This window comes from Podarcis pityusensis (assembly GCF_964106645.2).
Source record: "Podarcis pityusensis genome assembly, chromosome: 15".
Classification (NCBI taxonomy): domain Eukaryota; kingdom Metazoa; phylum Chordata; class Lepidosauria; order Squamata; family Lacertidae; genus Podarcis; species Podarcis pityusensis.
The window spans coordinates 17,500,427-17,527,794 of record NC_138040.1 but is presented as its reverse complement, the minus strand read 5'-3'; the positions used below and the strand labels follow the sequence as shown (position 1 = coordinate 17,527,794).

The window sequence follows — 27,368 nt, the reverse complement described above, 5'->3', positions numbered from 1 at the left end:
TTTTTCATGAGCAATATGCTCTGTATTATAAGTAGTCAAATACTTGGTTTTGCTCGAGATTGAACTGAACATACCCAACAGGCATCTGGTTGGCCACTGTGAGAACAGGATGCTGGACTAGATGAGCCACTGGTCTGATCCAGCAGGGTTCTTCTTACATTGTTAATCATCAGTTGAAGTGGAACATGTTAAGGTTTTCTGTCTTACACTGCTTTTCTCTGGCCCATGTCTGAAATTACCGGACCCCCTGCTAGATTCAGTTTTGGAAATGTCTGAAGTATTAACACATTGGATGGAGCTAAGGCTATGTGACAACTCCTTTTGAGATAAGGAATAGAATTCACTTAACTCTTATTCTTTACTTTCTGTATCCACTCTATGTCCTTTTTACAATAAAATATTAACTATGTTCATTCAGAAGTAAGTAACCCATGGTTGCTTCAGTGGGATCTCTAAATAAGTTTAGAATTGCAGCCTTGCTGAAACACTACTTAGTCAGAAATCTTATTTGTTATTAACAATGAAAGTACTTAAAAATAGGGACAGTAAGTAAAAAGCTCACCAATAGTAAGTGCTGTGGGAGTGTGAGTACATCACATTCATTTCAATGGGAGTCAAGTATACTTGCAAAGGTTCTAAAGCAACACAAGAGTTAACTGCTAAAGTTAATGGCTTTCCACAGTGATGTATAGTAATAGTAGACAATGAGAGTGAGCAGCTTATTGCAAGTATCAAATTAATATCCAGAATTCTAAGCAAACAGCATAGAAATAGATTTTGAACTTTACTTAATTTGCTTGAATAGGGCACTTGCTTTTTTATTTGAACCTATTGGAACAATCTGAAGGTAAAAATAAAATTCAATTTTGAGTATATTTTGACTATACAAACTACAACATTCCAAGTATACTTCAGGTTTTTATTAGCATTGGCAGATATCAAATTCAGGTTCTTATTGTGCCATAAGTATATGTACACAAGTGTATTGAAATATGACTTTTTCTGGTCAAATTAATTTAAATGAATTAAGTGGCAGTTCACTGCTACAGTAAACCAGTTTTGATTGGAAGACTGCTCAACAAAGTGTGTGTTTGTTTGTTTCTATCTTTCATCCTAACCTCATAGCCTACTATACTTTGAGCCCATGCAAGTTCCCTGTTTCTAGCTTTTATAGGAAGGGAAAGTACAATGGTACCTCGGGTTAAGAACTTAATTTGTTCCAGAGGTCCGTTCTTGACCTGAAACTGTTCTTAACCTGAGGTACCACGTTAGCTAATGGGGCCTCCCGCTGCCGCCGCGTCGTCGTCGTGTGATTTCTGTTCTCATCCTGAAGCAAAGTTCTTAACCCAAGGTACTATTTCTGGGTTAGCAGAGTCTGTAACCTGAAGCATCTGTAATCCGAGGTACCACTGTACACTGAAGTCAGTGTTAAAAACTCAGATACATAAGCTAGGTGCCAAATGACACTTTAAATCTAGGTTAAAGGGAAAGGTAAAGGGACCCCTGACCATTAGTTCCAGTCGTGACCGACTCTGGGGTTGTGACGCTCATCTCGCTTTATTGGCCGAGGGAGCCGGCGTACAGCTTCTGGGTCATGTGGCCAGCACGACTAAGCCGCTTCTGGCGAACCAGAGCAGCCCACGGAAACGGCGTTTACCTTCCCGCCGGAGCGGTACCTATTTATCTACTTGCACTTTGATGTGCTTTTGAACTGCTAGGTTGGCAGGAGCAGGGACCGAGGAACGGGAGGTCACCCCGTTGCGGGGATTCGAACCGCCGACCTTCTGATCGGCAAATCTAGGTTATGGTCGCCATAACAAACTGTCTTATTTGTCAGAGCAGATGACCCTTGGGGTCCCTTCCAGTGCTACAATTTTATGATTCTATGATCTTAACTACAACACCTGTTATCTTAACTGGTTGTGTAAATAGAGTTGGCTGGTGAGCAGCCAGGGGCCTGTTTGAATGGTGCACTGCTAATCTGCAGAGTGTTGAAGAACACTTGTATTTTTTTTTCTTTTAGAGTTTTGCTGAGGAGTGAAACTGGCTAGGCTAACAGCTGCTTATATGTAGGCTGCTCTTCAGGTTCAGACCCTTGCACCACAAGGTAATATTTTTTTCCAGTCTGCTGGTTCGTTACAGGAGTTGGAAAAAAATAGTTTTCTGCTTTACTATGCAGCTTGACCTCCCTTCCAGCTAGTGCATGTACTTAATTAAATAGTTGCTGGATCAAGGCTACTGTTGTAGTTGTTAAAAGGATCAAAAGTTGTATGCCTCTATATACACCAGTTGCTGGGGACCACAAATGGGTAGAGTGGTGCTGCACTCTGGTCTTGTGACCATGATGAGAACAGGATGCTGGATTAGATGGGCCTTTTGCCTGATTATTCACGGCTCTTCTTATGTAAAGCTATGATGTTGCCTTTGCTCTTCAGAAATGAGTACTTATACTCAGCCTTTATTTTGAAATGGAAATAGAAATATCTTTTGTGATTTCTTCTGAAATTCTCGTGCTTTGCGAGCTTGTGAATAATTGTAGATGCACATGTTCTATGTGTGTTGTTGAATGGAAACCTCTTGTTTTAGTAACTGACATTCAAAGCCAACACAAGCTGTCCTTTAAATCTACTTAATAAATTGATAGAGTGATTTTATCATTCCTTTATACTGAAAACCCATAGAGAGCTAATGATGCATAACATTGCTATCATCCTGTGCACTCTCAGCAGCAAAGTTGAAAGAATAGCGGTAGCAACAAAGGACAATGTAACCTTACCAACACCTCTGCCAACTTTGCTGCCATACACCAGTTGTGAACTTTTATATGGATGACACTCCCACATTAGCCATGTACAGAAGGCACCTTCAAACTGTGGTTATAGAATGAATCTACAATGACAGCATCTTATTTAGTCCACACCTCTTCCCACACACAAAATCATGGAGAGGCAGAGCCCATAGTCAAAGCAAGCTCTTGTGGCCCAGTGGGTAGGATGGCTGTAATTGATGCCTGTAAAAACAACTGCTCTGAGCTTCCCCTGAGGGCTAAACCTTTGAAGAGAAAGTAGCCAGAGTGTCCCTGATCTGGAATGTGTTGAGATCTGGGTTGGGGCTCTGCAGCAGTTTGTGGCCATCAAGAATAGTTTGCATGCCCATTAAATTTCGCAGTTCAGATAGGGGCTTTAAACACCAAAAATCAAGGAAAAGTTTATCCATTTTAGAGGTAATTCTGCATTTCATGTTATGTAAGAGTAACAGCAACTCTTTTTCAATGATGTCAGTCTTTGAAATGTTCATTGGCTCAGTAATTGAGATAAACACAAATCCTCATAACCATTACCAGAAATTGCTTCTTAATTGGAGGCCCACATATCAGGTTAACAAAAGAATACATCTAATAACAGTTTACAGATTATGCCCTTTTGGTATTGGCAACATGGGAGTGATGTATTGCTGAGTTATACCTACTGTGCCCCCTGTTGCTGCCTCTGTGCCTCTACCTAATGCTGTATTGAGGTCTGCAGTTACTGTGAAGAAGGCAAGGACCCCAGAGGTCGTGTCTCCTCGGCTCTTTGCCCCAAGGGTTGTGGTTGCAGTAAATAGAACCTTCGAGAACAAATAAGTCATGACGTTTGTTCGGAGGTCCTGAGCAAGATCGCATTTGCTTTTTCTTTGAAAGCTTTTTAAAAGCTATCAGTAGTTTAAATCCTCTTGACACCCAAATGTATCCCAGCAGCAGAACAGTAGGAAGGACCAGCAGGATTCTTTCTACCAGGAAAGAAGCAAAAGCCATACAGGGAATTATGGATTGCAATTCAAATAAAAAATGATGAGCCAATCATAGATCCGTAGAAAGAAGGTCTAAAAATGGGACCCATGGGCCAAACCTTCCCCAGGGGAAAGGTTTGATTTATGATGTGGTAGCAACAATCCCAAGCAAAGAGAGAGGCTGTATGGTTAGAATCCATAATTTTAAATCAGAATGGTTTCATCCTAGGGATGACTACTCAGTTGTAAGCCCCAGGATAATGTGTGTAGGAGTGCAGCCTCAAATGATTAAGAAAGGACTGATTTAAGTAATTTTCTTCTTTGAAAGTAATTGATTTCCTTAAACATACAAACATAAGCTATAGTAAAACATTTTGATTAACTAGAGCCTTTACACAGCCTAGTATCATCTAGAAAACTGAGTGGCTCTTGAGACTTCGCACACCAAATTATTAGTCTAAGGACCATTTTTTTTTGTTTCTGTGCACTTGCAAGGATACTGAGCAAGATATGATGGCTAAAGTTGCACTTCTTTGTACACTTGTTTGGAAGTCCTATTTGAGCAAAGCCAAGCTTAAGTCAAATGCCATTCATGTTCATTTACAAGTAAGTGTCCAGGATTTTGCATTTGCAACAGTAGTTGCTGTTTTTATTTCTATATAAGGTGGAACTTTGTTGCAGATTACTTAATGGAATCAGATATGTAAGAGAACTGAACTCAGTGCAGATTGCAACTAGTTGGATGGCATAACAAAACCAGGATAACTCAGTGGATGATTGTAGTGAGATATATGGTTGCATCTCTAGAATTGTAGCACCTGTGATAATAGAATTGGAGAGTTGGAAGGGATCCCGAGGGTCATTTGGTTCAACCTCAGCCAATGCAGGAATATACAAGTGGCCTGTATGGGGATAGAACCTGCAACCTTGGTGTTATCAGCACCATGCCCTAACCAACAGAGCTAACTGATAAGCTTTTCACTTTGATTAACCACAGTTTAGCATTGTATCCAAACCCAGGCAAACTGTGATTAGTCCTAGCTATGGTTTATTGAAACAAACTAGCTTCATAAACTAAGATTTGAAGTTGGCTTGTTTTTCTCAGATTTGTCGTTGAGACATTATGAAGCAGCAGAAGTGACTTGTTTGCAAAGCTTTTGCTAAAGTTCAGAAATATAATGTGGAATGTTGAATTTTTTTAGTGTTTTTGGTGATCACTTACAATCTCAAGAAAGCAATATGACAGTATTGGATTTTTGGTATACAGTGGGCCCACCACCTACGCAAGGGCTCTGGGGGTCCATGCGCAAAGGGAAAATCATGCAAAATCAGGAACCACAAGAACCACCCCCCAACCATTCCTACCTGTCTGGAGCAGGCCTTGTCCTCCACCTCATTTACCGGGCTCTGGGAGGGTTGTGCAATGGCCTTGGAACTCTCAAAGGTTGCAATAGTATAAATAAATAGCATGTAAGTGGTGGGCCCACTGTATTTTTTTTCAGTATGAGAAACTTGGCAAACAGGTCCTGCCGTTACTGTGCCCTGTTTACTATAGTTTAGTGTTATATGAGAAGGATTTCAAGAATCTGAGTGAGGCACTGGTTTCTTCCCTCTTCCTTCTATGTGGCTAAAAGGCAGACTTCTGCTGGGTTTAGTTTAACTTTCAGAGAGTCTTGGCTTATCCTTGTGTGCAATCCTCATTTAAAATAAGCAAGGCTTTCTTCTTAAAGAAGAAACAGTGTGTTTTCTTAAAAAATAATCCTTTGAACCTTTCTGCCCTATGCCCTGCTGTATTTGCATGGGATTTGTTGGGAAAAGGATACCACAGGTACAGCTTGATCCTATCTTATGGCACTAATGGAGCTCTAAAGGGGAGAGTGTGCAAGATATAAATGTGAAAATTTAGTACTCCTGTGGCGGTTAGTGGGATTTACAGTCCAGTATGTGTGATTAGGATATTGAAGTCATAAGTTGCAATTTTAACCGTGCTTACTAGTAAATAAGTATCTTTTGAGCTTAGTGGACTTCAGAGAAAATACACTTAAGGTTCCCCTGCTTGTGTTAAAAAGTATTCTGCTTTAGTTGCAAGTAGGTTTTGGAGAACTAAGAAAGCATTCTGGAATCTTAAAATTGCCGCAATGCCAGTTTTCTTGCAAGAGTGTAATTAATTGTTACATGTGAACTAGATATTGGACTGAAGAATGAATGCAGGGTAGGGAAGAAACCTGCAACTTTATATGATTCATGTAAGTTGGGCCAGTAAGAATTAAAGGCAGACAGACTCCTCTCACACCTGTGAACCAGAAAGCCTTTGGTTCACATTGTAAAACTTCGATGAATGCTCTGGATGGCAAATAATCATCAGCTTCAGCTCTCCATCTGTGAAAAGGGAGATTATTTTGACCTCTCTTAGGGTGTGTGAAGCTCAGTGCACACAGAAACCACTTAATAAATTATAATAATCAGCCTCTGCATATTATTGGCAATTTTGTATTGTAAATTAAGGTTCTTCCGACCTCCCAATACACACCACTATTTTGTTGAATTATGGTGTTTCCCAGATTCCCCATTTCACTTTTTTGAAGCACAGGAAATTTGGCCTTTCCCAATTCTGTGGCTCCTCACCTGTTCTTAAGGATTTCTCAAATAAGGTGTAAGTTCTGAGAGCACTTTAGTATGTTCTTTTTGTACTCTAGGATGAAATTAATATTGCCTGGAAGAGCTGTGTATTTTAAGGTAGATAGGTATCAAGTCCTTGTTGAACTATAAGCCTGACCCCTCAACAGTCAGGTTGCACACAGTTCCTATTTTGGAGAAGGGTGGAAACAATATAAGAGTGCATGCAGCTTCTTCCACATCTTTGTCCTTGCAGATCAGTGATCCTTCCATTTACTTCCTCTTCCTTCAAGCACACCTGAGAGAGTCCTTTCTGTTGATCTTAGCTTCCATTGGCCACCTCAGCTGATTTTGAGCTTTAGACTTCTGGATACCATCACTAGAGAGAATATATCATGTATAGGCAAACTCGGCCCTCCAGATGTTTTGGGACACAATTCCCATGATCCCTAGCTAACAGGACCAGTGGTAGTCCCAAAACATCTGGAGGGCCAAGTTTGCCTATGCCTGGAATATACCATGGCTTTGAAGCAGTTGCATTTATGCCCCACCCCATTTTATGAAATGTGTGATTTCTCTTGATTTGTTCCATTGTGTAGTCAACCAATATAGATCTGAAACAATTACATTCCCCTCCCCACTTTTTATTGGGTCCATGTCCTGCTTAGAGTGTCTGAATTAATTGGAGTACAATTGTCTGCTGTATATCATTAGAAAATATATTTTGTACTTTACAGATATTACCACCAATATCTGAAATCAGCTATGCAGTTGCACTGTAGCAGCTTGTTGCATACTTGGCTGCTGTTCTCTCTGATATTCCTTCCTTTATGTTTATATTATTTACATAATGGGGATGAATTCATCCAAAAAGAATTAATCACTTTCTTGATTATTACAGACAATAGTTAAATCCTGGTAGAGTTTCCAGTTCTAATTTAAAGAGTAGAAGAATATAGTGCATTAAAAATAGAGAACAAATAATCTGAAGGAACTTCTTTGATGCAAGGGAGAAGCCACACTGGGTTCTTTTTCTCATTCATGTTCATGTAAAATATAAGAGATTCATTTATAATCGGTGACTCTGTTAAGTATAAATGGGATCCAGAGTCCTGTAGCTAAATTATGCATATGCAAGCCTTGAATGCAGAACTCAATTATTGTGGCTGCAACTTATTCCATTGAGAAAAAGAAGAACAAAAGTTTGTTTGTTAACTACCATACAACTGGATACAAAGACTCCAGTGACCTTTGAATCTTAGTGGCTGTGCATCTGAAGAATGTATTGTTTGAAGAATCGGAATAACTGCCAGGAGACAAGAGATCATCCTTTCCATCTCTTTGCATATTCCTGTTTTAATGTCCTTATTAAAAACTGTTAATGGCATAAACTTACTTGGACAAAATGAATGCCCCTTTAATAAACAACATTCTCACACTCCAAAGCACAGGGTGTTTTCAATAAAAAGGTTTCTTCAGATTTCTGAAGTCCTTTGAGGACCTGTTCTTAGATTGAGAAATGTTTTTCTTGACATATTTGGTCATGTGAAAAAATAAGACTTTAGGGCAAACTAGACATTCCGTTTTAGCAACTATAACCTTGGTTTAAGGAGCCACTTGGTGCCTCTCATATATATATATATATATATATATATATATATATATATACCAAACTGCGAGAGGCAGTGGAAGACAGGAGTGCCTGGCGTGCTCTGGTCCATGGGGTCACGAAGAGTCGGACACGACTAAACAACAACACACACATATATATGAGAGTTTTTAACACTGGAAGCAAGTTAGGGACCAGGATTGTGTGATAGACTCCTGCCCCCTACTCACTTTGCTCATCCAAAACCTTACATTGTGCTCTGTTGCCGAAGGAGATCTGATTGACTGGGAAAAGGCCTCTGTAATGGAGCCCAGGTTGTGGAAGTACTTTTGTTTTGAAAGAGTAAGGGGCATTTTAATAAGATTAATTTTTGCCCATCATTCCATATTTGACCTTCTGCAGGAATGTTGCTATTTTTTCTAAGATGAAGCCTGTTAGTATTGACACATGTTGAAAAACAGCAGGGAAAGAAGTAATGAGTTCTTTGTTCATTCTTGTATTTTCTCTTCGGTATCAAACAAAACACACAAAGCCCAGTGTGAATCACTGTTTATGCAAGTGTCTTAGCTTTTGCACTGTGCATTTCTGTAGTACTTATGGTCTGATTTGGAATGTACACTAGCTGATGACTGTTTCAGTAGCAGTTAGGATTGAATTTGATCACTGTTGCCTTTCATAAAACAATTGTGCATTGTTTTTCAAGAGTGTTCATGATTAGGTGAAATGTTCTAAGCAAGAGTTGCTGTGTCAAGTGATATCGGAGATGAACAGACCTCAGAAATGAATGATCTCCTTTGTGTTTTTACTGGAGCACAGATATATCAACCAAAGTAAGATGCAAAATGGTGGCACAAAGGATGGAGCCAGTTACCTATTCCATACACTAGAGTGACCAGTTCAGATCAGAGTTACTATGGATTCATGGATTCTATCTACAAACTCACTCTCTCTCTCCCCTCCCTCTCCCATGACCAGCAAAAGTGTAGAAAGACCTGCTCAAAGGCAACCAATTAATACTCCTATTTTACTGGCAAGGAACATGGAGGTTGAAAGATAAACTCAAGGCCAGCTGTTGAGTCTAAGGCAGATAATTTTTGTGTCTGTTAACGGTTTTCAATGGGTAGGAAGCTGTGTCAATATTCTTAATCATAAAACCTCACTTTAGAGCTAGGGAACACAAACTTGGAAATGTACAACTTTCCTAGGCAAGTAGTTATGCACAGAATTATGTATGAGCACATTCTGAGCTGTGTTACATCAGAAAGAAAAGCAGACTGACTGTTCGATGTGTTTTTCCACAGTTCCCTAAATAGAAGATAAGCAAAACAAAAACCAGTATAGTTACTGGGAGACGTACTGTTGAGTATGGAATATTTTCTGGGGAGGTGAGGACAATGTTTAATTTCTAAAGATAGGATGCCTACTTTATAAGTTATTCTCAATGCTATGTGGAAGAGGGATGGGGGCATGTTTGCACTTTTTAGTGTAAAGGGAAGGACACTGCATCGGCTCAGAGGCTGTTTTACTGTGTTTCAGCAGGCTTTTAGATATATTGGCTGCTGAATATGGCCGCAGTTCATTGACCCTGCACATGGGAAATACCTTTTGAAACTAAGGCAGTTTCAAAATTTAGTTTGTGTGAAGAAATGTGTTCAAAGGAAAAGTGAAAAAGAAAATAAAAACAAAACACATTAAATTTGCATAAGCTTTTGACTGTGTCTAAAGGAGTTTTTAGCAGGCTTGTGTAGAGGAGGTGGCAGCTGGGTACACTTGCCTTGGGCCTCAGAGGGCTAAGCCAGCCAGGCCCCCCTGCCAGATTTACACTGTCATGCCAAGAACAAGACTCCTGCCTCAGGCCTCAGACAAGCACTACACAGGCCTGGTTCTTAGGATCCTAGTCCGGTATTTCAAACAGGCACATTGGATCTATTCTTTGCTAGGAAGGGAACCACAAGCCAGAGATGAAGCTTTTGGCATTAGTATCCCCACACTTTGCATTGGTCCAGAGGCTGTGAACATCATTGAACTAGTAAGACCATAAGATCCTGCTGGATCCGACCAATGGCCCAGCTAGTCTAGCATCCTGTTCTCACAGTGGCTGAACAGTTGCCTGTGGGAAACCAGCAAGGAAGATTTGAACACAAGAGCACACTCTCCTGTGGTTTCCAATAACTGGCATTCAGAAGCATTGCTGCCTTCAGCTGTGAGGGCAGAGAATAGCCATCATGGCAAGTAGCCATCGGTAACCCTCTCCTCCATGAACTTGCCTAACATTCTTTTAAAGCCCTGTCACGGGGCCCTCAGGATCTGGTCCACTGACTGGATCCAGCTTCATAACCCTGCTTTGCATTGAGTGGCAGTGGCTCTACAGGGTTTTAGACGGGGTTCTCCCATAACTCTACCTGGGGGTACTGGGGGTTGACCCAGGGATTTTCTGCATCCAGAGTATATTTTCCACACCAAGGTAATGGCCCTTCTTCATATGATATGTGGAATACGTGCAGGGCTTCAGGAATTATCCAGTATCTATCAAAAACAGTAATTGAGGTTTCTTCTACTTAACAGGAGCTGAACTGCAAGCCCGTAGCAATGTAAGGCATTGTTGCATTGACAGATGTACCTGTCAGTTGCAATGCTGGCTTGCTTCAGTCATCCTCCTCTTCACCCCAGTGTCTTTCTTATAAGGAAAAAGCTCCATAGTCAGTTGGAAATGGTTAATAAGTTAGGCATGGCAAAAAAGGCGTCTAAAATGCCAACAGTTTCATAAAGAAGCTTGGGCCAGGCACCACAGATTTGGTTTGGATATGGGGGGAAAAGCTAGTTGCTACCAGTACCATATCTCTCGTTCTTATTTTGTGGAGAACTTCTAGGGTTAAGTTATTATTATTATTATTATTTATTTATTTACAAACATTAGATCTGATGGAATGGATGCAAACCTCATTTTCTGATGTTTGGTCAGCAATAAAGATTGGTGACATTAGTCACTTTTGAGAGGAAAGAAAGCAAAAGCAAACAGTGACTCCAAAGGGAGATGGGTGAGCCGAGCCAGGGGAAGATTAAGGATGGAAACCTTTTTCATGCCAGAGGATGAGAGGTAATGGAAACTGAGAGGAACTGGAGACATTAATTGGTGAGACCTACATACTCCCAACATTGCACAGATAAGAACAAGGACCCTTCTGTGCATGACAAGCTGTGGAACAGACAGATGACGGAGAGAGGCTGAGCATCTGCAGCTAAGAAACTGCAACCTGCTTCTCCATTCTTTAAGGAGCTATGTGCCTCCCATCGTGTGCAGAGGGCTTTTTGTGTGTGCCAAACTTCAATTAATTATACAGTGGTACCTCGGGTTAAGAGCTTAATTTGTTCCGGAGGTCTGTTCTTAACCTGAAACTGTTCTTAACCTGAAGCACCACTTTAGCTAATGGGGCCTCCTGCTGCTGCTGCGCCGCTGGAGCACGATTTCTGTTCTCACCCTGAAGCAAAGTTCTTAACCCGAGGTACTATTTCTGGGTTAGCGGAGTCTGTAACCTGAAACGTATGTAACCTGAAGCGTATGTAACCCAAGGTACCACTGTATTTATTAGATTTATATACCACCTTTCATCACAAGATCTCAGCATGATCTTAGGGCAGTTAATTAGCAACTGCTGCTGGTCCTTCCAAAGGACTAAAAAGATGATGTCCTATCTTATGCTGATAAACATCAACACCTTTTTTTTTAGAAAGTAGGAACTGCTCCTCCCATTTGCTTAATAAAATACATAGCCATTTTTTACAACTCCTTTTTATTTTCATGGGCAACATACAAAGACTTTGAATTAAGGAAGACAGTTCTGTGAGTAAATGATTAGTCTAGGAATTGATTCTCAGTACCAAAGCTGAGCTAATAGTTATTTCACCTTGCACAGTAATCCACTCCAGCTTTTCCACTCAGTAAACTTACAAAGCAAGCTTTCCTTGTTCTTAAAAATATCTACCTGATCTTGGAATAAAGTGGCCAGAACTGGTTGACTGGGAGGTATTTGGAATATAATCTCAGGGAGAGAGGCAGATTCTGAGCTCTTAAGCTATATCTGCACAGTAGGAGAGGGTATTATTTGGTGGGGTTGGGTGGAGTGAAAAATACTGTATTTACTCAATCTAATGTTCACCTTTTGGGGGCAAATTACGCTGCAAAAATACGCTGCGTATTAGATTTGATGGCACATTTACATTCACCAGCAAATACATTTTTTGGTTTCAAGGTTCTGAAAATTGAGGTGCACATTAGATTCGATGGCGCATTAGACTCAAGTGAATATGGTACTAAATGGAGGGAGCAGCTTTGCATGTGGAGAGGGAGAGAGGCTATAAACTTTGTAGTGAGCACCTGAAGAGGGATATATACCTACCTACACACACACACACACACACACACACATATATATATATACACACACACACACACACATACATATATATATGTGTGTATGACCCTGTCCCTTAGTTTAGAAGATGCTGGATGTTGTAAGCAAAGGAAAGTGTCCAGATCTGTTAGTGCTGTAGGTTTTAAGGAATTCCTTTTTCTGTATGTCTCTAGTGCTTGATGTATGTACCTTTGTCTTAAATTAAATTCCCCTGTAGTATTTATTATTATTCTTAAAATTTCTATACCGCTGTTCTTCCATAAGATCTCAAGATGGTTCACCATAAAAATATAAGATAAAAACACAAAAATACATTATAAAAACAAGAAGAACAAACCAAACCAATACCCCCCCATACATTTAAAAGGATTTAGAATATTAGTGAGGCAGAGGCCTGGTTGAAGAGGAATGTTTTTTGCCTAGCACCTAAAGGTGTATAATGAAGGCGCCATGTGAACCTCTCTGGGGAGTGCATTCCTAAAATAACAATTATAATTGCTGTCTCGTCAATTATCCTAAAGTGATTTTGTAATGAACAAAAGCCTTTGCTTTGGGGTGGTGTTTCTGCAGGTGATGAAAATTTTAAATGCTTAAATGTAAGGAATACCAGTGTAGTTCCAACAAGTGCTGCTGCTATTAACAATGAGATCAACACTTCATGCAGTGGTTTTATCTTAATCTATATATTTTTTTAAAGAATGAAAGCTTAGGATCTAAGATTTGCCAGTTAGTTAAACGTGATGTTTCCTCATAGAGTTCCACTGCAACTTTGCAATCCTACTCCCTGCCAACAGCTCTGCCAACACTGGAGACCTGTTTTTGTTAATATAATGGGCAGTAGTAGTGGATTCTCCATTTGTGAGCACCTCAAAAAGTCTGGGTGCCATTTTTTGCTCAAGGATTGCTGAAATGTATGTGCTTTGAAGGCTTGAAGTATATGTTAAGGATAGACAATATATTAAGGAGTTTAACAGTAGAGAGTAGTGTTTTGAAAACAAGTATGGTACCAATATTTTAATTGTCAACATCAAATTAAACATGTATTAACAATTTCTGATAACAATATGTCACTTACGTGAATTGCGTATTAATTCATGCTTATCAAAATGATAAATAAAAAGTGTTGCTGACCCCTCCCCCTTGGTAACTAGACATTCTGTTTTGGTGCCCACAACCCAGGTCCCAGAAGACATTTGGCTCCTAGCTTTTCTATCCCAGTTTCTAACACTGCTTCAGATGCCTTTTAAAAGTGAAATAGTTGTTTATTCTCTAGACATCTGATGGGAAGGCATTCCACTGAGTGGGTGCCACTATTGAGAAGGCCTTCTGCCTGGTTCCCTATAACTTCACTTCTTGCAGTAAGGGAACCACCAGAAGGTCCTTGGAGGTGGATCTCGGTGTCCAGGCTGAAGGATGCAGGTAGATATGCTCCTTCAGGTATACAGGGCCAAGACCATTTAGGACCTTAAAGGTTAGCACCATCACTTCTGAACTGTGCTCAGAGCCAGATTTGTATAGCTTCTTTAGCAGCACAATGTGCCTGGTTGATAGAAGGATCACAGAACCAAAATTTTCTTAGACTCTCTGATGTTAAAATGGCATAAATGACTGCAACTAGACACTTGAGCACAGCAGGGTTTTAAAATGGCAAGAGCTTTGTGAGGTGTTAAATTCATGTTTGCTAGTTGACCAACACTGCAGTTGATAAAAAATGAATTATTTGATAAATTTTTAATCCTATCATACTAGTACTCGGTTTACGGTTTATAAATAAGCTTCTAAGTGTCATTGCTTGCCCAGTTCTTTATATTGCAAAAGCATATCCAGGTCATAGAATAATGGATGGTTCAGAAAAGGTGCTGTAAAAAAAAAGGATTATTTTTCACTTGTGAGGCAAAGAACTTTTGCTCATCACTACTTCCCATAACTCACACTGACTGGTTAATTCCTATAAACATTACAGCATAACACTGAATGTTGAGTATTTTTCTTTAAAAATCCTAAATGGATTTGGTCCAGGGCGCCTTCTGTGTTGTCTTGTCCTCTCTTTAAGATATCATGTTATGTGGTTGCACCTAGGCTATCAGACTTTTTCTCAGGAGGTCTATTTGTCCCCCTCTCTCCTGGCCTTTTGCCACTAGTTGATACATTTTTGTTTTGACAGACATTTGATGAAATACTAGTGACTAATCCCTGTTTTAAGTTACTCTTTTCTGTCTGTCCGTCTGTCTTATATTGCTTTTATTGCACTTTAATTTTTAATGTTGAAAGTGCCCTGAACTCACAATAGTAGCAGTAGAAGTGCGGGGTATAAAAGCATCAAATGAATAAGTAAATCATCTTCCTTTGAAATGGGAAATGTAATGGTCACCCACTAGGATATCCAAGTTCCAAAGTAAAGTTTCACATACAGTGTGTGCACTTAAGTTTTAGCTATGAAGCGTAGGAAATAAAATCTGTATCATTGCAGTCAGTGGGCAGAAGCTGCATATGTCTTGCTCAATCCTTGTTTTGGAGTATGGAGTTGTCTTGTGTTTGTTCTCTGTGGAATAAATTTCATCGATACTCAAGCGTTCAGCTTTCTCACAGGTACCTACATTATCGATCATTTAGGCTTCTTTTATTTATGTTTTTGTGCATGCTTTATAAAAACATGTGCTAATGTTCATATTTTAGTGTACTGTTTGCTTGTGTAGAACAAGCTATTTGTGTTTATCAGAGGGTGAAATAAGCAGTGCAGTGACAACTAATTCTTGCAAGTCATCTCCTTCATATTACTTGAGCTTTATGAAGGCCTTTAATCTCTTCAAAAATGTCATTGTTGATCAAATGACATTCTTATAACCTTTTGTGACTGCTTAATATAGTGAAAAGACTATAAAAAGACCATTGCTTAGTGTGGCATTTTATTATTTTTATGTGTTCTGTTCAACAAAATCTTTTTATTTTGTCCTTATGTAGAGTCTCTTAAATGGAAAGATTCTCACATTTGAAGCTGCATTTATAAAGCTTGAGTCATTCTTTTAAATGTCCAGGCTCTGGAGGAAACAGCGATAGCGTCACTTGAAGGATATCACCTTCTTTGATGTATGGAGTAGGGGAGATCTCTTCAAAATAACTTGAAAATTAATTGCTTCTTTAAATAGCCCCAAAGGTTACTTCGAAGCAGAATGAATAGGAAATAGGACTAAAGGAGTAAATCTTTTATGAATGTCATGTACAATTGAATAGATTGTTTAAAAAAGTTTGACATTGCTTCATTTTGTTACAAATAATGAGTCCTGGATTTTTAAAAGAGCATGAAGAATTAAAAGCAGTAAGGATCTTTAATATAAAATGATATTATGAATGTAAGTATAATTTTTGGGTCATATCAGCTAAATACTACACTGAGTACTCTGAGTTACTCATGGTCATTAATTTCAATGTGTCTACTCTGAGTTTGGCTAACATTGCATACAACCCATAATTTATATTATAAATTATAAACATTATACATGTAAATCTAATGGCTGTGCACTGGCAATTGAGATATGTATTGCAAAGAGGAGAAGGCTTTTGATTACCAGAGATTCTGAATCTGTTGTTTTTTGTCCCTATAATAAACCAGATTGGTTCAAGGCAGAGCTTTCTAAACTTGTGGTCTATATTAAGGTTTTTTTCTTTAAAACAACAACAACACACAGTGCATTAGGTATAGCCCTGGAGACTAAATTTACCCTGGAAAACTCTCTTAAGGTTTCTTCTGATGCTCTGTTGCATCTGACTATGAAAGCTAAAGATGAGATTCCGGGTGGGGAGCTTAGTGCTGTCTACTCTGTCTGACAGTGGCTCTCCAAACAGGAATCTATCCTAATTTGACTTGGAGATGCTAGGGATTGAATTTAGGACCTGTGCAGTATGTCCTCTGCAAATTAATCACAGCCCTTCCCTATATAGGCGGCATCATCCCCATGGGGGACTTGACCACGCTTTGAACCAGAGACCTTGCACAGTGTAAGGATCACACACCAAACTGACTAGCTGTGGTTGTAGCCTCACCAGGTTGTAGCTTCACTTTCCGCTCTACCATGATCAGTGTGACACTTTGGGAAGTTCTAGAGTTTTCTAGATGTCTTCTAAAGTTTTTAGAAAACATCTGAAGGTAGCCCTTGTATAGGGAAGTTTTTAATGTTCACTGTCTTAGTATGTTTTAATTTGTTGGAAGCCACCCAGGGTGTCTGGGGTAACCCAGTCAGATGGGTGGCAAAGAAATAACTCACTCACTCACTTACTTCTCTTTTACAATGGTTTACCATGTAATGAGGTGGAGTGAGAAGATTGCTGTTCAGAAAACAGTCCAAAGCCTCCTTGGGTGCATTCTTCATTGGATGTAGGCCACCATGTCCCCTTCACCTCCCGGTTTTGCCAAGGGTAAAATATTCACATTTGCAGTTATTTTAGCCACCAGCAGCAAGCCAACAGAAGCTGTGGTTGGGACACAATGGGAAGCCAAGGCATCCTGGTTTGTTTACCTTGCTTGTGCCACAGGAGGAGCTAAGAAGGAGTGATTGGGCAGGGTGCACCAGAACTTCATTTATTTCCAATAAACCTCAGGAATCCAGAAAGTTTGGCTTACTATGCGTGAATGTCGCCCAATAACTCCCCATTTCCACAGTTGTTTGCTAGGGAGTCTGACAGTGCCACAGCTTCCCATATAGATTTCTGAAGGAAATTTTTACTTAATGCCCTGTCCTCTGCTCTTTCCATCTTCCAGCATGTTGGGTAGTGGTAGAAGTGAATAGTGGTTCAGAGCCAGTTTGATATACCATGTTTTGTATTAACATGCACTACCTCTTTCTCTTGATTAGTCTTTTGCATAAAAACTTAGATCATGTGAATGGATGTAAATATTAAGCATGTTTAATAATGTAAGACCTATTATTGTTTTGTTTGTGGGCTTTGAAATGTAGATTGGGACCGGAGATTCTCCGGTTTTGGCTGTAGCTTCTTGTGTGTGTATATAAGAAGAGGTCACCACTTGAGCGTGAGAAAGAGAGGTTTATTGAATTGCAAACGAGTGTACTTGCCTCTGAAATCCTTTCAGAACAGTTGTACATGATCTGTAATGCTGTTGTCAACTGCTCCCATGTGTTTGGCAAGTATAAATGGAACTTGATAACAGCCTCAGAATATTGTATTTGCTGCTATTAAGTATAAAACAGTGTTTAGCATTTTTAAAGCTTTACTACTTTAAAAATATTAATTTAGACTTACTTTTAATACTTGCTTATTTCATGTTCTGTTAGCTTTCTCAAAATACCCACAAGGCCAAATCCAAACGCTATTGTTATGTTTTTGTTGGGAATTTGAAATTAAATATAAATTGGAAGCAAATACTACTGGGGATGCTTTCACAATTGTTTTCTGTTTATATAGGAATGGTATAAGGATGTGTCTTGTTTCTTGGATGGGGTGGTTTTAAAATAATTCTTCACACATGATTTCTCATGTTCAAGACTGTGTGTGTGTGTGTGTCCTTTCAATTTTCATCACACGGGCAAAAAAATATTTGTTGAAAATGTATTTAGTTCACGCTTCAGTGTGATGTAACAGCAAAAAGAAAAAAATTAGTTAGTGCAATTGTGGGCTGTTTCAACAGAAGTATGGTGTCCAGACCAAAGGATGTATTATTACTACCAGTCTATTCACACTTGGTTAGATTTTACATGGAGTACTGTGCCCAGTTCTGGGCACTACAGTTTAAGGAGGATATTGACCCACTGGAATGTGTGTAGCAGAGGACAACCAAGATGATAAAGGGTCTGGAAACCAAGGGTCCCAGAGGTACTTACACTTACAGTGGTACCTCTGGTTAAGTACTTAATTCGTTCCGGAGGTCCGTTCTTAACCTGAAACTATTCTTAACCTGAAGCACCACTTTAGCTAATGGGACCTCCTGCTGCCGCCGTGCCGCTGGAGCACGATTTCTGTTCTCATCCTGAAGCACTATTTCTGGGTTAGCGGAGTCTGTAACCTGAAGCGTATATAACCTGAGGTACCACTGTATCAGTAATGAGATGGGAATCCAGTGTTATTATTACAACAAGACTGTGAGGTTGGTTAGTTTGAATTGGTGTAATTGGTCCTAGATTTGAAGGTGAACCATTGAGCTTTATGTATTTGTGTATGGATTCTAACCCAGGTTTCCCCAGTCCAAGTCTAACATTCTGTCCTTTAAATAGATTTTTAGTTCCACAGTTCTCTGAATTTAAGAAAAAACAAGCTCCTGAACATTAGGGCTGGGCTGAATGTGTAATAGAAGCTAAAGTGCACTTGTGCTGCATTTCACATGCCTTCTTTGGATTAAAACATGGAAGGAATATGGCTTTCATTCCATGGAGATGTTGTGCTGTGAAATGTAAGCTTTTCTTAGGGAAGTATGACTTAATATCAGTTTACTAACAAATATTTTGAAATAACTATAGATTTAAACAAGATCACAAGTGGTGAGGAGGGGACCCATTGGTCATTCTTGGCTGCTAAACTATGATTAGTAAGCTGGGAATTGTACATTTGAATCAATAAGGTGATCCTTCTATAGAATTTTAAGAAACAATCATTTGGAAAGTTTAGTAGCTTTGGACATGATGATCATGCAAGATGAATACGGGTTCAATGCTAATCTGTTACCATAGAAGAATGTGAGAAAGTAGGAAAATTATTGGTCTTGTGTATATGATTTTGCAGTTTTTGTATATTGCTTTCCTGTGTTTGTTTTCATTACTTTGTTCCTTGTTTGGGGATTGAAAATGTTTTATAAATACTGTAAATAAATAAAATTCTAATCTCTTTTATGGCACAGAGGCAACAAGTTTGAATGCAAAGTAAAGATGCTACAAAAATGCTCTTCTTATAAAACTGGGATGCTTGCTAATTACGAAGCTAGTCATTTTCAGAAATGTATTTCTGAATTTGTTTTGAATCTGGAAGCTTGGATGACGTTAAAGGAAACAGTGGTTTAGTCAACTTTATTTCAGTTTGCAAACATTCCAATAACATTCAGTTTTTTAGGATACATAAAATAAAGCTTACATACTAAATATATTTTGGTTCGTAGCATTTGATGTGCAGCTTTTCCTTCCCTGACATAATGTACCTACAATTAAATCAGCCAGAAATACATCTATATATTTGGCTGGTATGTATCTCATAGCAACCCTTTCCCCACCATACATTGTTCTGCACATTAATTTTGTTGGCTTTGATCCCTGGCACTTTCCTATAAATTATATTATGTGCTTTAGAACAAAGAGCCTATAAGCTTTCACCACTGAATCGATAATGCATTGAAGTACATTAAATGATCATTCACTCATAAAACAAATGTACCTTGTGAAGTGGAAAGCCTGGAAGTTTAAGAATAAAAATATCTTGCTGAAATTTTAATACATGTATTGTGGAGACTTTATAATTGGAATCTGGAAATCATTTTTTGTTTCTCTGAAACTAGAGGGGGTGTGAGGGAGGAAGAGAGTGTCATTGACATTACTGATAGTCTAATCATTTCATTGTGACAAGTGTTAGGCTTTTTAAGACTTATAAAGTGCTTCATGAAAACTCTGTACGAACAACACTCATTTGAAGGTGTGTGTTTGTTATGATGGCAGCATCATGAAATGTAGCTTCTGTCATGAAATAAAGTATCTCAGCTGTAAAACTGTTAGAGTAGTGTCTCCAGTAATGGTTTCATTGTTCTGTCATTTAGCTGGTTATTAAAAGGAAATCAAGGGAAGGTCTAACCAACTTTCAAATCCTTTAATAACCCTCCTGCAAACAGATGCAGTGACTAAAACTGATGGAATTTTTATGTACTGTATAAGGAATAACAGAATGCTGTAATTGTTTAAACTAAAGCACTTCCCCCCTTCTGCTAATAATATGCTTGCTCAGTTCATACAAAAATTATTTGGGCTTCAGCATAGCCACCTGGACCTGTGCTGCAATCTGTAGATATACTGTTCAGGCAAGTATTCTACCCAGTTGCTTGGCAAGAAGTAACTAAGTAAATCTGTTCCTTGCTTCCAGTGTCTGGTCAATGAGTGCAAAATGTACTTGGATGGATGGCCTTATATTGCATTTTAATTGGCTAAACATTTATTTGATAACTTTTAGAACACTTGTTTTTAGGATTTAGCATTAGTACCCCCATGATTGTATTTCCAGCTTCCTCTTCATAACATAGGTAGTGGCCCTATCTTTTCCTACCTTATGGATTTGAAGTTGGATTTAATTTGAATCTATACAAACCATTTTCATTTTCAAGGGCTGGCATAGCTTTAAATGAAAACTTTTAGCAGGATTAAAACAAAGCAACGTAGGCCAATAATTCAGTGCCGTGTCATGAAAGTTCATTTCTGTAATGTATGTTAATAACAGTAAGCTACCTTTGTGTTCGGAGTTCTGACATTCTGAATACTACAGCATTTTTTTCTTATTGAAATGTTAATACTTTAGTAACAATGCTTAAAACAAAACCTTAGGGAAATGATTCCTGAAAACTACCTTCCACTCTTAAAAAAATAACATGGTATAAAGCATAGTGTAAAAAAGATACTTCACCACTATCATTAAAGGAAGCATGTACTAGTGCTACAAATCTTTCATTTTGGTTGTGATGTGCAGTTTAATTTTCTGAAGATGGATTCTGGTTTCCCAGACCTAAAGACCAAATATGATATAGGCCTCATGGAACTAAAATATAGCTTCCTCACAGTGATAGTTGGGATTTAATGGTACTATAAATGAAATAATTGCTTTCTATCATGTACAGTTCTGTTATTTTAAAGCCTTTAATATTAGCTTATGAATAATTTAGCACAATGAGCTCTATTCACTTACATGGTGAACTTAATGTTTGTCAGGAAAGGGATTTGTCAGCTGGAAGAATGTATGATTGTGTGGTTCTTTGTAAAGCTTTTTATTTCTAGAGATACACTAATCTCTTCTAGAAACTTAAAGGAAGTTTCTTCCTGTGCTGGTCTGAGTTTCAGTTGTTTTTTGCGGAATAGTACCTGAAATGTCTCAGATACATAATGGTTGTTTTGGACCATAGATTTTTACTGCAACTGTGGAGTGGTACCTTTATTAAATAAGAAAGGGGTGTGTGTGAGAGAGAAAACCACCACAAATTGAAATGCTTGGAAATGTTTGTGATGTTTGATCTATTTTTGAATGGATTTCTGCATGTTTAGTGATCACATGCCCCAATGTGGTTTCAGACTGTACGTAGTTAAATCTTCTACAATACTTGCACTGTTGGTAGAAGAGCATCCACACCATATATTCCATCACCAATGATCTTTAAGAAATTCCTGGGACTGCAAGAGGCGAATGCCTACCTGCCCTAAAAATAAAAAAAAGCCTTTCACATGCTGTTATAAAAATCTTGACAGAAAAAGTTTTCATTCCCTGTTCCTTGGGTCATCAAAGGAGGAGGCAAGATAGGCGTACTTGGCCAATTTTAGGCTGCAGCGTTGCTGGACATTGATGACTATTCGTTGGATATGCATGGCATGTGGAACAGTTCCTTCTGGCAACTCAGAATTGTGGAAAAATGAGGCCTTTTGATAGATTTAGGTCTTGGAGCTATTGCGACATAGGGTGAAGGTGAAAAGAGATCAAAATAAATAAGCATGTGATCTCCAATGCCCCCAATAATCCCAAATACAACAATGAATCTATACATGCGGTTATGACAGAATGCTGAATTTCAGACTATGCAAATCCTTTCTGAAAACAAGGTGGTCTTGCATTTAAATGGCTAAGCAAGTGTTGCATTTTATGGATTATTGTTTGAGATTGGAAAACTGAAGGAGTAACTCTTTATCCCAGTGCAGTGGTAGATTTTAACATGCATTAAAATCTCATGTTAAAAATGGAATTTATCACATTTTGGGTTTTGTTAAACAAATTTTATCATTTGACAAGAATAGAATATGAACTGTGTGTGCTGTGTGTGCTGCAGATTAAGAATAATGCCAAATGGCCAAGCAGTGTCCCTTTCAGTGCGATTGGGAGCTTTATCCACAGGAGATTTAGTTGTTTAAAATCTGCATTTTCTAATGAAATAAAAATAGCTACAGGGATTAAGTACTGTGATTTCAGTTGTATTTGCAGAAGCACATAATATTCCTGCTTATTTAAGCTGTTCTCTCTAGCATTTACAGTGCTCACAAATTCATCTTTCTTATTAAACAAGGGATCATGTTGCACTTGAAAAGTACTACTCTTTTGCTCTTTGTGATTAGCTGCCATGTATATAAGGGGTGCTTGCTTGTTTGTTCATTTGTCCTGATCCTGGAAACTATCATTACCTCCCCCTTCCCCAAAGCAAAATAATAATAATAATTACCTTGGGCTGTTGGAAGAGTGAGACCGTGGGAGCAGGTAATCCAGAACCAGGTAGAGCATCTTTTTTCTTATTACTGGAAGTGCAAGTCCCAGTTTCCCTAACAGAAAAATTCCTGCAGCTGCTTCACTCTGAGAATTTTGGAATTTACAGTCTTGTCAGGAAAAAGGTGTTCCCTTGGGTTTTGGCAGTAACTCACATTATCTGCCTATTCCAGCCTTCAAAAATGCAGCATTTTTTTCTGGGGGTGGTCAAGGGTATGCAGTACTGGTACCTTTTAAAAAATGTTAAAAGCAAAAATGTTACTGTAACAACTTCATGGTGAGTACCTGCACCATTTTCCTTTGGAGGAAAAAACCACCACTGCAAAAATGTGATCCCCATTGCATTCTGAAGTGCTGCAGTTCAGCACGCCCACATAGCTCAGTAGGTAGAGCATGAGACTCTTAATCTCAAGATCATAGGTTCAAGCCCCAGGTTGGGCAAAAAGATTCCTGCATTGCAGGGGATTGAACTAGATGACCCTTGTTGGACTAGGCTTGTGGACCCTTACAATTCTACTATTCTCCCTTGGTGTGCCACCTCCTTATTCTGCCGCATGTGTAGACTAGACCAGAGTATATTTCCAGCTGTTAGCATAAGGTAAATGTATTTTTCTGATTCACTGTAAACCACCATGGACTCATATTTTAATATGATTCAGTAGCACCTGCAAAATCCTTTTTAACTTTTTAAAGCAACTTTTAACAATATTTTTTGTATGCCTTAACCCTGCACAGTATTGCTAGGTCATTCTTCTCACTTGTCAGTAATAGATGGAACTGATAGAGGAGAAAATTCATAAAAGAAGCAAAATGGTCTGTACCTATTTCTGATCCCTTTTGTGAAAACAAGACTGTGGCTGTTTGTTAGTGTTCTTATTCTCTTTTCTCCTAAAATGCCTTTGTGGATGAGGTTCATTTGAATTCACTCTACTAAAGCTTCACAAGAATGAATATTCACATGGCTGGCCTAGATTGCACACAAATGTTACTGCATTATGTGCAAACTTGTTTGTATTTCTGGTGCAGTGTAGGGTAGTAGTGGTAATCTTCCAATATGAGCATGAAAACCCTCCAGATGATTTGGAGTGTTTAGAAGTTGTCCTGAGCACATCCAGCTCAAGGAGGACAAATGGCCCATCATTTAATTCTTTATTGACATAGCATGAACTTACCATTGCTCCTAAGGTGCACTAAACATGCACACACGTTGCTTCTGGTGGGTAGGTAGCTGGTGGCCCTCCACGGGCTTGCGCTTCGAGCTGAGCTGTTGGAGCAACAGGCTGGCCAGCGTCGCCCCCACAAACTTTAGTATCCTCATCTGATGGCGTGAGCACAGGCAACCTGCAATTCCTTCTACATGGAAGTTGTCAAGCCACTCTTACTCTTCAAGCCCCTCTTGGTCCTGGGAGATTGCAGGGGCAGAGGAGATGCTGCCACCCACTCCCTTCAGGCACTGTCTCTCCCATTCCTGGTGCATCCTGTCCATCCTCCAACTCTGGCTCTTACCTTGTGTCTTGCACCTCCTTCCCCATCTACAACTGCTCATACCCCTCCCCATCCTCCACCCCTGACTCCTACCTCATGGGAGGGGAGAAACTCCATAAATTTCTACCCCCTTTGCTTGGATCAGCCTCTGGCCCCGCTGTCTCATCCACACTCTCCTCAGAGCCCTGCCAGTCCCTGACAGAGGTGCGTTACGACTCTTTATTGTGCTGTTTTTAGAGTCTGACATTAGCACAGGCAATATTTTTAGCGTAATTCTAGAGTTTGAGCAGTATGTACTCTTCAAAGAGAACAGAAAGATAGATTTCTGTTGGTTTAGGATTGCATAATTTGACCCATAAGGCATGTGAAAATTTGAAGGTGAAAATTTGTGCAGGAATTCAGATCACAGAGCTTTAATGCAGTTTGTTGTTTGGCCCTTAAACATAACCAGTAATGAACTAGAATGAAGACATGAAGGTAATGATTGCTTAAATCGGGATGTTTGAAAAGTTTTGTCTCCAATAATTTTAAGCTATACTTTTGAGACAGCAGATGAACTTGGCAAATTTAATCCTAAACTTTTATTTTAAATTACGATTCATTCAGTATAACTGACCCCAGAGGATATATATTTTTTATAGGCCTAAAAAATGTCAATCTGAAGACTGTGGTAGCTTTCTATTTTGTTTCCCAGACGTGGTGCATCTACAAGAAAGTGCAGTTACATAGTGTGCTGGGCTTGATGCTGAGGAATTCAGACTACCAGGCTATTGTTGGAGTGCAGGTTAGAATGAAATGCAGGTGGTCTGAAAAACACTAGAGCTGCACATTGAGTAGTAAATCAATTATCAGAATTAAAATTAGAATGGTTGTGGGGAAAGAGGAGGAGTTGATGTGTATTAACACAACTCCATGGAAATCTGGGAAATCAAATCAAACAGGCTGTGGGAAGCTCACTCTGTAGAGCATGAGACTATTTCAGGGCTGTGGGTTTGAGCCCCACATTGGGCAGAAAGATGGGGTTGATCTAGATGACCCCCATGGTCCCTTCCATCTCTACAGTTCTATGATCTAATATTATATAACTAAAATGTGGGACAATGTCAGGTGCTGGAAGGCCAAAGATTTAGAACTAGTGTTCTAACTTTTTATTTAGCATTGTGCAATGAAGACTTCAGGGGCTCTTGAGAATTCTTTCCAGACACCTGGATAAAGCATTCTGATTTGGTAGAAAGAATGGTCATGGGTAATTTGAAGTAAAACAGAAGGATTATTTGATAAGAGGACTCCTAGAAGAGCAACAATTGAAGTGTTGGTTTCCTGAAAACAAACTGTGTATACAAAGAGTCCTGCCCCAGCCCTGATTTAACACATTGCAAAGTGGTAATTCTTGGAGCAGTTATATTGGCTTGACTACAACTCTTCTGTAAGAACTATCTCTGTATTTTGTTCCATTTTTCCTGAGGTTGGTGTTCAGAACAGTATGTCTAGGTATACTTGAAATAAAATAATTAAAAAACCACCAAGAATCCTAAAGCAAATGTGTTTGTGCTATTACGTACTTGGAGCCTGATTTTAATACAATTTCTTATTCTTGTTGACTACGGGGAAGAAAAAAGTCAAAGCACTTGAAATCTGCAGTCTGTATTTTACATAACTGATATGCAGCTACTTTATGTGTTTACAAGCTTTAGGTCTTTTATTATGACAGAATTTTCTTTATGCAATTTTAGGATATCATTTTCCATTTGGCAAAGTAGTGTATAATACAACATCTGTTCCAGAGTTTAATTCTGATATCCATTTTCAAATACTATATGGATAAAAGAAACCAACAGCCATTTGCTCACAAACATTATTCTTGAGCACCGTGAGAGTCACCTTTCCACAATTATATTTGGTATTTCATATTTGCCCAGAGCAGAAGGGAAGGGTTTGCATGTGTTTATTCCCAAGGGATAATGCAAGACTGGTGAGAATGGGGATTTAAAGGATAGCGAGATTTTGGACATCTTGTAAAAAGTTAATTGAATCCATAACTAAGTATTTCTCTGTTTAGAGTATATCCCTCCCCCCAGGTGTTCTTAACTTTCTGAGTGTAATAATGTGCAATTTCCAAAATAAGTACATTAGGAACTAGTTTCTGAAACACTGTTTCAGTTGAAAAATGATAGTAAAATTTACATGCAAAGATTTGACTGGGGGAAAAATTCAGAGCTTTCAGAGCTGAAGCACAGCAGCTGGTCTTAATTTAGTGCACTGTAGAAACTATTTGTCTCTTGTTCTTCTTTCCCCAGAAAGGTTAGTGAAGCAGAAGTTTAATGACTCCTAGAAGTCAGCATTTTAAGAACATTTCATCATAATATGCAATGAACCAGTGGTTATCTAAATCTGTGTCAGCAGGATTCCTTATGGATTCCAGTCACTAGTGCATTTCCTATGCATTGGAAAATGTTTTAGGTTGACTGTCAGCAGGATAGGAATGAGGTTACAAATAATGTAGGAAACCAGGGAAGCAACATTATCTATTGTCTGTGTCTCATTTTAGTTCTTTTTTCAGCAATAGGTATCTATGATAGAAAATGAGGGCAGAAATGGAAGAATTCCATTTATAAAACTACTAATACCAGCCTGGCTTGGGAAGAAAATCCATTTTAAACAATTTGTAGTCACAGCTTCTTAATTTTAGTAGCCCTCACATTTGGACAAGGGTATATATAACCTTGTTATTGTTGTAGCTTGACTTTCTCCCTTTTCAGTTTTTCCTTTAGGGAACTTAGCAATAACATAATTATGGGAGTGAATATTTGGCCTTTTTAAAAAGATTTAGAATTGAGGGCAGAATTTTTAACTGAAAAGGCAATTACTTAACAAATGAATGAAATTTAATAGAACATTTAACAAAACCATATCTTAGATTGTCATACAGTTAATATTATAATCATTTAAATAAATTAATGGAAAAATATTTACCAGACTTTAAATATCATAACAAATGATCCATATAACAATATATTACACAATCGAGCACAGCAGAGCTTTGG

At 38.7% G+C, this 27,368-nt stretch overlaps 1 protein-coding gene across 5 annotated transcripts in view; it reads left to right on the top strand.

Annotated features, from left to right (window-relative positions):
* Positions 1-27,368, top strand: part of ARHGAP32 (Rho GTPase activating protein 32) — a 199,655-nt gene that overhangs the window by 6,044 nt on the left and 166,243 nt on the right. Inside the window, exon 1 of one of the 5 annotated variants that reach the window (XM_080983354.1) lies at positions 2,089-2,107. The exons of the other annotated variants lie outside the window; for them this stretch is intronic. The gene's annotated coding sequence lies outside the window, so the exon portion shown is untranslated. Of the gene's footprint in view, positions 1-2,088; positions 2,108-27,368 lie in introns of those variants that run through there. 5 annotated transcript variants of the gene reach the window in all.